The following is a 9,128-nucleotide window of genomic DNA, read 5'->3' as shown; positions in this document are numbered from 1 at the left end:
TGTGTGTGTGTATGTGTGTGTGTGTGTGTGTGTTTGCAGGGATGCTTTGGGCTGCCTTGTAAGGTAAGGTGCTGTTTTCTGATTTTTAAAAACTGTTCTCGGTGTTTTTGCAGTGTGGTTTTGAGCTGGGGGGGTTATGTTTCTGTGCTGTGATGGGTCTTGGGGGTTTCTTTGTTTTTTGTTTCCCCCATTTCCAATGGGTCTTGGGGGTTTTAGTTGCTTTTTTGGGGGGTTCCCCATTTCAGACGGGTCCTGCATGCTTCCCTTGCTTTTTTCTTTGTTTTTGTTTTTTTTCATTTCCAACCTGCCCTCTTTTTTCTCTGTGCATTTCCAATCTGCTCCATTTGTTTTCTGTGCATTTCCAATGGGTCTTGCAAGCTTGATTGCTTTTCTTTCCCCCCTTCAGCTGGAAGGGATTAATCATGTTTCCAATGAGTCTTTCAGTGAATTTTTTTTTGTGATTTTTTTTTCTTTATCCAGAATGGATTAATTACATTTCAATGCATTCCTATGGAAAATGGTGCTTTGACTTATGACCATTTTGAGTTATCTTCTGGAGCAGATTATGTTCGTAAGTCGAGGCACCTCTGTATATAGTAGAAAGCTGAAGAAAGAGGGAAAGAAATTATGTAACTGACAAAAACATAGTGGTGTAGCTACCAAAAGTTCATCCCATAGATGATTCGTGTAGGCAAAGCTTGCTTACCATATGTCACATTTACAGTTACCAGGTCAGCAGCAGCCCATTCCTTTAGATTTCAGATCCGAAACCTAAGACCAAGAGATAGATCCATGTGATATAACAAAGAAGGTTCTTTTCACATCACAGGCATGCATCTTTGTGATGTCAAAGTGTCTGGGAAGGAAGCTAGTGTAACGTGTTCAATCATCTTTGTGTTGAAACAATGAGTCCTGAATGCAGGTGGGAATGGGTGGACATAGGAGCCCAGGACTTGAAAGAAAAAGTTCAAGCTTAATCTGATCTAGAACACATCTATATGTCTTGCCAATGGTCCACGAAGTTTATCAAACACTCCTCCTATAAGTACCGAAGTGCTGTATGATCATACTAGTTGCTTGATTTCTTTTTCTATTTGAACTCATTGTTTCTGAACATTTGCTAAATCTTTTGCTTTCCCCAGAGGCTGTTTCAGTAAACTCATTAGTACCATTGATTATTGGCATATTAGGATATACCTCACATCTTCCCAAGGCCTGGAGGTAATGCATGTAGATGGCTCTACAGCCACTATAAATTATTTTTCCATTAAATTTGTTCTGCCTAGTGATACTAAGAGTGATATAACATGAGGACAACAATACAGTTCTTCCAGTACCCATTGTTGTTTTCTCCTGACATCAATGTGAAGGTACTGGACACAGCACTATGTGAGGCCTCATTCTGCCTTGAGCACACAATATTTTAATATAGAAAGGTGGGACATGAACTGTATAATCAAACAAGTGATTCTGGCAATGGAATTTTCTTTATCTGAAAAGCAACAGAATGATTTCATGCTTTCTCTATGATGAAAGCTATTTTCAGACTCTCACAGAGGGAGGCATATTTCTCCTTGCTTTAATAGCAAGGAATACTTCACATTGTTGGTACAATTTTTGTTACTAGCAGCAGCCAAAAGTGCACTAGATTCAGCAAAAAAACAAATTATTAACCGAATTGGCCTGATTTCAGACTGCTACGTGTGAGGCCCAGATCAGAATGGGATGGCCAGATTTGGTTCTAGAGCGAAGCACAGTGAATTTACCAATTATTTTGTGTCTGAAGCATAAATCAGAGTAGATGAGCCTAAATTGTTTCAGCTTATTGCTTTTTTAAAATCAAATTTTGAAGGAGCTGAATGCACAATCCTTTGACTGAAATTTGACAGATTTAGACTTCTTCTAAGGGTGTATCATATCTCCAAGTACTCCAGTGCAAACCAGCTGTATGCAGGGATAGGAACTTGAGTCGTTCTCAAGACGGACTTAAGTCACACTTGACTTGGATTGAACTCAGGGGATATTTTCAATTACTCCGACTTGACACATCACATGGAACCCACCCCCCTCCGTTTTTCTGGAGGGGGCGGAAGCTTGCTTTTAATAAGGACTCAGACTTGGGACTTGGGACTTGGTGCCAAAGACTTGAACTCAGACTTGAGACTTGGACCCAAAGACTTGTGAACATCCCTGTCTACAAATCAGTAGAAGGCTTACAAATTGATTTTGATCCCAACAATAACTCCATTGGCTCCAGGTTGTTAGTGCAACCAATAACACTCTTTATCAAAGTAGACTTTGATTTGCTACAATATCTGGGACTCCAGCCCCCTTGGTGGGGTCACTGGGGGTTTGGATTCCCTGTACTTCCCCCTCTCCCTGTAGTGTCTTTAGCTGAAGGGGCTCCAGTTAACTTCACTGGAGGCCCCAGCAAACTCAGCACAGAAATAGGAGAGGATTATGAGTCCAGGACCTAGCTGCAGCCAGTTGACAGGTAACTAGGCAGGCTCCTTTGTTCCTCCTAGGGTCTCTTCTGTATCTTGTGTTGGTGCATCCATTGCAACAGGGTTGGTGTAGGTACTGCTTGTCCAGTCTTTCTCTGTCTCTTTTGAAGCCCTTGAATCTTCTCATTCTTCATCTTTTTTTCCTCCAAGGCTCTCTCCGTATCTTCCACGGGTGCCTCTCATCAGCAGACTCTTTGATGGACACCTCTCCTCCCTCCACTTCTCCTTCCATGTGCATGGGATCCAACAGCTTCCCCAGGCTCCTAAGGGGCTGTGGAGTGAGGGCAGATGCCCCACTCAGGACTCTACTGGCAATCCCCTCACAAACTCTGAAATACATTATATTACCGTTGTACCTGACAAATGCTGCACTTGAAAATCTGCAGCAGAGAACTTGCTGTACTCTCACAGGCCTCTCCAGGCTCACTGTCTACTTTTGAATTCTAATCTGGTAAATGTCTTTATGCATACCAGTGTACATATCAAACTTCTCCACATGAAATGTGATCTTGCACGGAGGAGCACTATATGCTGACATTGGTATCCACATAAAGCCCCCTCTGGCATGTGTCGAATGTGCCAACAACAGGAAACATAGCTGCCAGATGTGGTGATGGATAATGCTCAACCGGTGTGGATAATGTATCTCTCTTTTCCGCCATAGGGAACCAATTGCTTCCCAGCATTTCTCTAAAAAAAATTAAATGAGTACCTCCTACCACATTCACAGACATTTTAATTCCTCCTCTCTTAATTCCTCCTCAGGAAAGAATAATGACAACTCCACCTCCTAAATCTCATGTGAGCCCCATGAAGCTGCCACCACCACAGATAAACTTTTTCAATTGTATGTGGAACATATCCTCTGCTCCAGCAGGAGTCTGATTGTGAGTCCTTAACTCATCCAGCTTTCATATCCCTGTTTTTACAGCCATGTTAGGCCTGCATTAAGTTTGCCATTTCTTCCTTGTCCTGAAAGATTCTTTATCTTTAACATATAAATGGGAGGCAGGTGTAACAGGATCCTCCATGCTGGGCTTAGTCGTACCTATTGAATTTGGGCAGTGCAAACAGTTTAAATTTTAGTTTGACTTCTTTTTTGAAGAATTTACTTAAATTCTCAGGGGCAAAATAACTGCCAGGGAAAAAAAATCAATACAGGAAAAAATAAAAGTGATAGATTTTCTTCTACCTCTTGATTCACCAAGCCCAATCCATCTGTCAAATGAAGGCTCTCTCTCACACAGGAGTGCCTTTTAGTTCAATCAAGCAGACAGGCAGTTAGACTTGCAGACAGCATTGTGGAAGATGTGCAATTTGAAGAGAATATTGGTTGATATGCAGAAATCATGTCTGCAAGTGCACAACATGTATCATAATTTCTGTGACCAGTTTAAGCTCTGTTATTAAAGTGCATAAACTGCAATATTGACCTTTGATATCAAACAGTGGCTAGAAAAATTGAACTAAAAAGGGAGGACAGCTTGGAAGTGACCGTATTTTCAGATAATCTGAGACCAGGCTCCTTTCCCATCATTTTTCACATGTGCAAAATATTGTTCTTTAACACTATCTGGAGTGTAAGAAGAGAACATCTCATGTCACAAGGGTGATATGAGGGGGGAAGGGACCCTGCGTTTTCCATACTGAAGGCACAGCACATGTTGCTAGGGTGCAGCAGACATAGCGAATGGCAGCTTGATATACTGTAGTTTTGTTTTAGCAATATCAGATAGGAAAAAAAACAATTTAACACACAATTAAAAGTTATTTGTGAAATGAAGACTCTCAGTGATTCAGGACTTTTTCTTTCAAGACAGTATTAAAAACACTGGGGCAATAATGTCATGTCGTAATCTGTTCAATAAAACCCTTAAGACTCAAAATATTGTGCAAATACCCTTGCTTAATATCTCAACTTCTATATTAGCATTCTAATTTAATAGAGCACTTTCCTGTTGCTTACAGATACTATTGCAGTAAATTTTAATGCAGGCATTTGGGTGAAAATCTAATACTTCAGACATAGATGGAGATGAATAAGATGAGGTAATGAACAGCTTCATCCGGTGAAACAATCGATCTTTGCAAATGCTGCAAAAATACTCAGTGTGAAGATGTATAAACACACAAGCATCTTGCCAAATGGAAATTGAAATCATAGCCTTTTAAAGCTAAAGCTACCCTCCAGATGCAGGTCTCTTCATTTGAGATTTTTTCACATTTCTCTCTCTCTGGAAGACTTTGGTGTTCTTCTTTTGTGTTCAGTGGGCTTAACACACTAGGCACACTAAAGCAATGGTCCCCAACCTTGGGCCTCCAGATGTTCTTGGACTTCAACTACCAGAAATCCTGGCCAGCAGAGGTGGTGGTGAAGGTTTCTGGGACATGTAGTCCAAGAACATCTGGAGGCCCAAGGTTGGGGACCACTGCACTAAAGGACAGAATTAATGTCTTAATATGCCGATTTGCATGTCAACAAAGAACTGAAAGTATTATTAAAGGACAAAGGAGTAACTTTACTGGACTTATTTCAATGCAAACAGCTCCATCTTCGTACATGAATTGGTATTTCAGATAGTTGCCATTATGTCACCAAGTGACAGTTTTTAAGGATAGGTTTATGTTTTCAAAAAAAGAGAAGAAACTTGATTTTACCACTTTATCCCTTTCCTTGCATGGGGTGGCCTTACATCCTCTTTTAAGGAGCCTGCTCCTGCACTTGAAGAGCTTTCCTCCTTTATGGTGATATATGAAAGTGTCCACCATACACCCTGGTTTCCCTGGCTGAGTGGAGAAAGTTGAGGCTTTGATTGGTAAATGTATCTAGTTGGCTTTCTCTAACTTTTTATGTAAGGGGAGGGGTATTTTGGAAGAAAACACACAAACTTCACACAATGATATAATTAGTGATGGATGGCAGGAAGGCATATGGCACAACATGTCAATTTGGCCTGAACTTCAAATGTGAGGTCAGTGCCAGGAGTGGACATTTTGGCCCTACCTCTGAAATAACTGACTGTTGCTTAGCTAGATATTTCAACAAAACTACAGTTTAAAATTGTATTTTATATATACTCATTTTCAGTAAGGTGCAGAAAATACAAGATACGGGGCATTTCACAGAGTTATTGAACACAATAGCTTTATGATTTATTCGATTTGTATCCCATCTTTCTCTCAATGTTGTGTCTCATGGTGGATACCGAGTCATAGTCTTGTGTTCTTTTGTGAGCTGTACTATATTTCCATCTATAGGGTTAATGTCTAATTGTGGTAATAATGGCATGTATTAGTTTAAATCAGCATATGTAAATTTAATGCAAAATATCCTCCTTTTTGTGAAAAAAGTGTTCCTTCTCCTCTGTGTCCACCTTTTTGTTGATATCTCCTTTTTTGTGGTGGTGCAGTGGCTGCTCTACCCTAACATCTTGGAACATTCTCCATAAAAAGCACACTGGACTGATTTACAACAGGGGTGGGCATTTAGGGAAGTCCAGTTTCTGGGCCGCTAGGAATGTCAGGAGGAGGGTTGCAGAAACTGTCGAAAGTGCCCAAATCTGAAAATAATAAAACAGGAAACGGCTGCAAAGTCCTCTCCTCGCCTTGAAAAATTGTTTTTCAAGAGCACAGCACATTATTTCTTTCCACTGAGACATTTTGTTTACCAGAGAAAGCCTGAGAGGTCCAGATCCCACAAAAACAGGGTTTGGGAACTGCATAGAGTCCTGGGGTATAATTGATTAACCCCAATTTATAAGAGTCTCAACTGGATTTCCGAATTAGAAATTATCTAAAGGCTAGCCATATTATTATTCTTTTCAGAGAAACATGTTTCAGGCTCTTAACTTCTGCATGTTGGAATGCAGTTGAAAACTGGGACATCATCAAAAGCCTGATCTGGAAGGGGCAAAAAGTAGAGCTGGTTCATCTCACTCTTTTTTTTCCCCTCTGGTTTCTCTCAGTCCTGGATAGCTATGATAAAAAACAGACAACCTGATATGTTTATGTTATTTGGGATAACTGACAGATATATATAGATGTGCTTGTCTACAGTTCATGTCAGTCAACAGATATATCGAGGAGAGTAACTCTGAGCTCACTGAGTGGTCCTGACACGACCAGATAGGCAGGATATAAATGAAATAAATAAATAAATAAATAAATAAATAAATAAATAAATAAATAAATAAGCTTTCTGCAGTTTTTCTCTTCAGAAAAGTATGTCTCAGATTGGTCATTTGGAGAAACACTCTTTTAAATGTAAACATACAGTATATGGATCTCTTGACGAATAATAGAACATGTAATTTAGAATATGAGTGTAGCCCATGAAAATGACTTCATTCTTTAACTTGGCATCTCTTAATCTCGTAACTGTAAAATCCATCCATCCATCCATCCTCATAGACAAAATACTGTAAATGAAACATTTCAGACACTTCAGAACTCAGTGAACTCTTAGTTTCTTAGGATTCTTCTTCTTAAAAAGCCAGTCTGAAATATTGCAAACCTGACAATAACTGATCACACTGACCTGAGAGGGTGTCAGCCTGGAGTGGATGAAATATGTGGATAATAAATAAAAGAGCTCCTGAATCTAATCATGTTTCTTTTATGATAATAATTTAAAATAAAGACTAGACTTAAGGAATGATATATTCCATTGTGAACATGGTTGGAATAAATACTTATAATGCATTTTATTACCAAATATCAACTAAATCAAGTTTATACACAACTGTAAAAGACTTATTTTGGGCCAATCTAAAACAGTAAGCTGTTACATATTTTACATTACATACTTTATGTATCTATATGACATACTTTACATTACATACTTTAGGTAAAGGTAAAGGTTCCCCTTGAATAGGGACGTGGTGGCGCTGTGGGCTAAACCGCAAAAGCCTGTGCTGCAGGGTCAGAAGACCAAGCAGTCGTAAGTTCGAATCCACGCGACGGAATGAGCACCCGTCGCCTGTCCCAGCTCCCGCCAACCTAGCGGTTCGAAAGCATGCAAATGCGAGTAGGTAAATAGGTACCATCTCGGTGGGAAGGTAAACAGCATTCCGTGTCTAAATCACACTGGCCATGTGACCACGGAAAGATTGTCTTTGGACAAACGCTGGCTCTATGGCTTGAAGAGCGGGATGAGCGCCGCCCCCTAGAGTCGGACACGACTGGACAAAAATTGTCAAGGGGAACCTTTACCTTTACCTTTTAAAGGTTCCCCTTGACTTTTTTAGTCCAGTCTTGTCCGACTCTAGGGTGCGGTGCTCATCCCGTTTTCAAGCTGTAGAGCCAGAGCTTGTCCAAAGACAGTTTCCATTGTCACGTGGCCAGCATGACTAGGGAACGCCGTTTTACCTTCCCACTGAGGTGGTAGCTATTTATCTACTCACATTTGCATAGTTTCAAACTGCTAGGTTAGCGAGGAGCTGGGACAAAGCGATGGGCGCTCACTCTGTCACGTGGTTTCAATCTTACGACTGCTGGTCTTCTGACCCTGCAGCACAGCGGCTTCTGCGGTTTAGCCCGCCAGCACCACCACATCTCCATTACATATTTTATGGCAATACAAATAAAATTTCTACAGTTTCACATACATGCATAAATATATACTTTCTTTAATTAAAAAAGTTTTATTGTTTTAATTTTTAAAATATTGTGGGTTTTTTAAAATTATAAGCTGCCTCTTGGATCCTCTTGAGAAGAAAGGTGGGGTATAAATATTTTAAATAAATAGATGTTAGAATATCTTTAACATTCGCACTTCTTGAAAAAATGTCCATTGCTTTGTGTTTGGGTGAGAAGTGGTTAACCGAGGAAAAAAGGAGTCAGCTTCTAGGATTATGCCCTGTGTGGTGTCACTTTGTGACTGGTAGCAAGCACGGGAAGGTATCCTGTAGATCAGTGGTTCTCAAGCACAATCATCAAAAAATAAGGAAGGTGTGCAAAAAATTATTGGGAATGGTGAATTTCATTTGGAAAAAGTATTCCCATTCTGGAAGAGAAAACAAAACTTATAAGAATCCTTCTTTTAAAAGGATGCCTGATGGACATAGGAACACAATCAGTCACTTAATTTTATTTTTACAAGTAATTGAAGAAGCCTCTGTCCTCAGATTTTAAGACCAAAGGAAAGCAACAAATCTTTCCACTGGTGCCTCCACAGATGGTGTGGATGTTGTTTTGCTGTGACTTTGTCTTAAGAGAACTTGTTGAAAAACTGCCTTGAAAACTGCTTTGTTTTTTTGGGTGAGAGGTGGTTAACTACTTGATGTCCCTTTGTGAATGATAATGAACGCAAGAGGATATCCTGTAGACCACCTGGACTGCTGCCGTTGGTATTGCCAACATTTAGGCTGCCCTTTGGCATCTTTTTTTCATACTGGCAATCTGGGCATGATATTGTGCAGAAGCTGGAAAGGCTGCATCTGGAGTATTGTGTACAGTTCTGGTTGCCACACCTCAAAAAAGACATAGTGAAACAGGAAAAGGTGAAGAAAAGAGAGTGAGTAAAATGATGACTGGGCTGGGGGCACCTCCCTTATGAGGAAAGGCTCCCTTATGAGGAAAGGCTGTTTGGGGCTCTTTAGTCTAGAGAAAAGTCACTTGAGGGGG

This window comes from Pogona vitticeps, chromosome 4 (assembly GCF_051106095.1).
Source record: "Pogona vitticeps strain Pit_001003342236 chromosome 4, PviZW2.1, whole genome shotgun sequence".
NCBI lineage: Eukaryota > Metazoa > Chordata > Lepidosauria > Squamata > Agamidae > Pogona > Pogona vitticeps.
The sequence above is the reverse complement of the archived record's forward strand: the minus strand, read 5'-3'. Positions refer to the sequence as shown.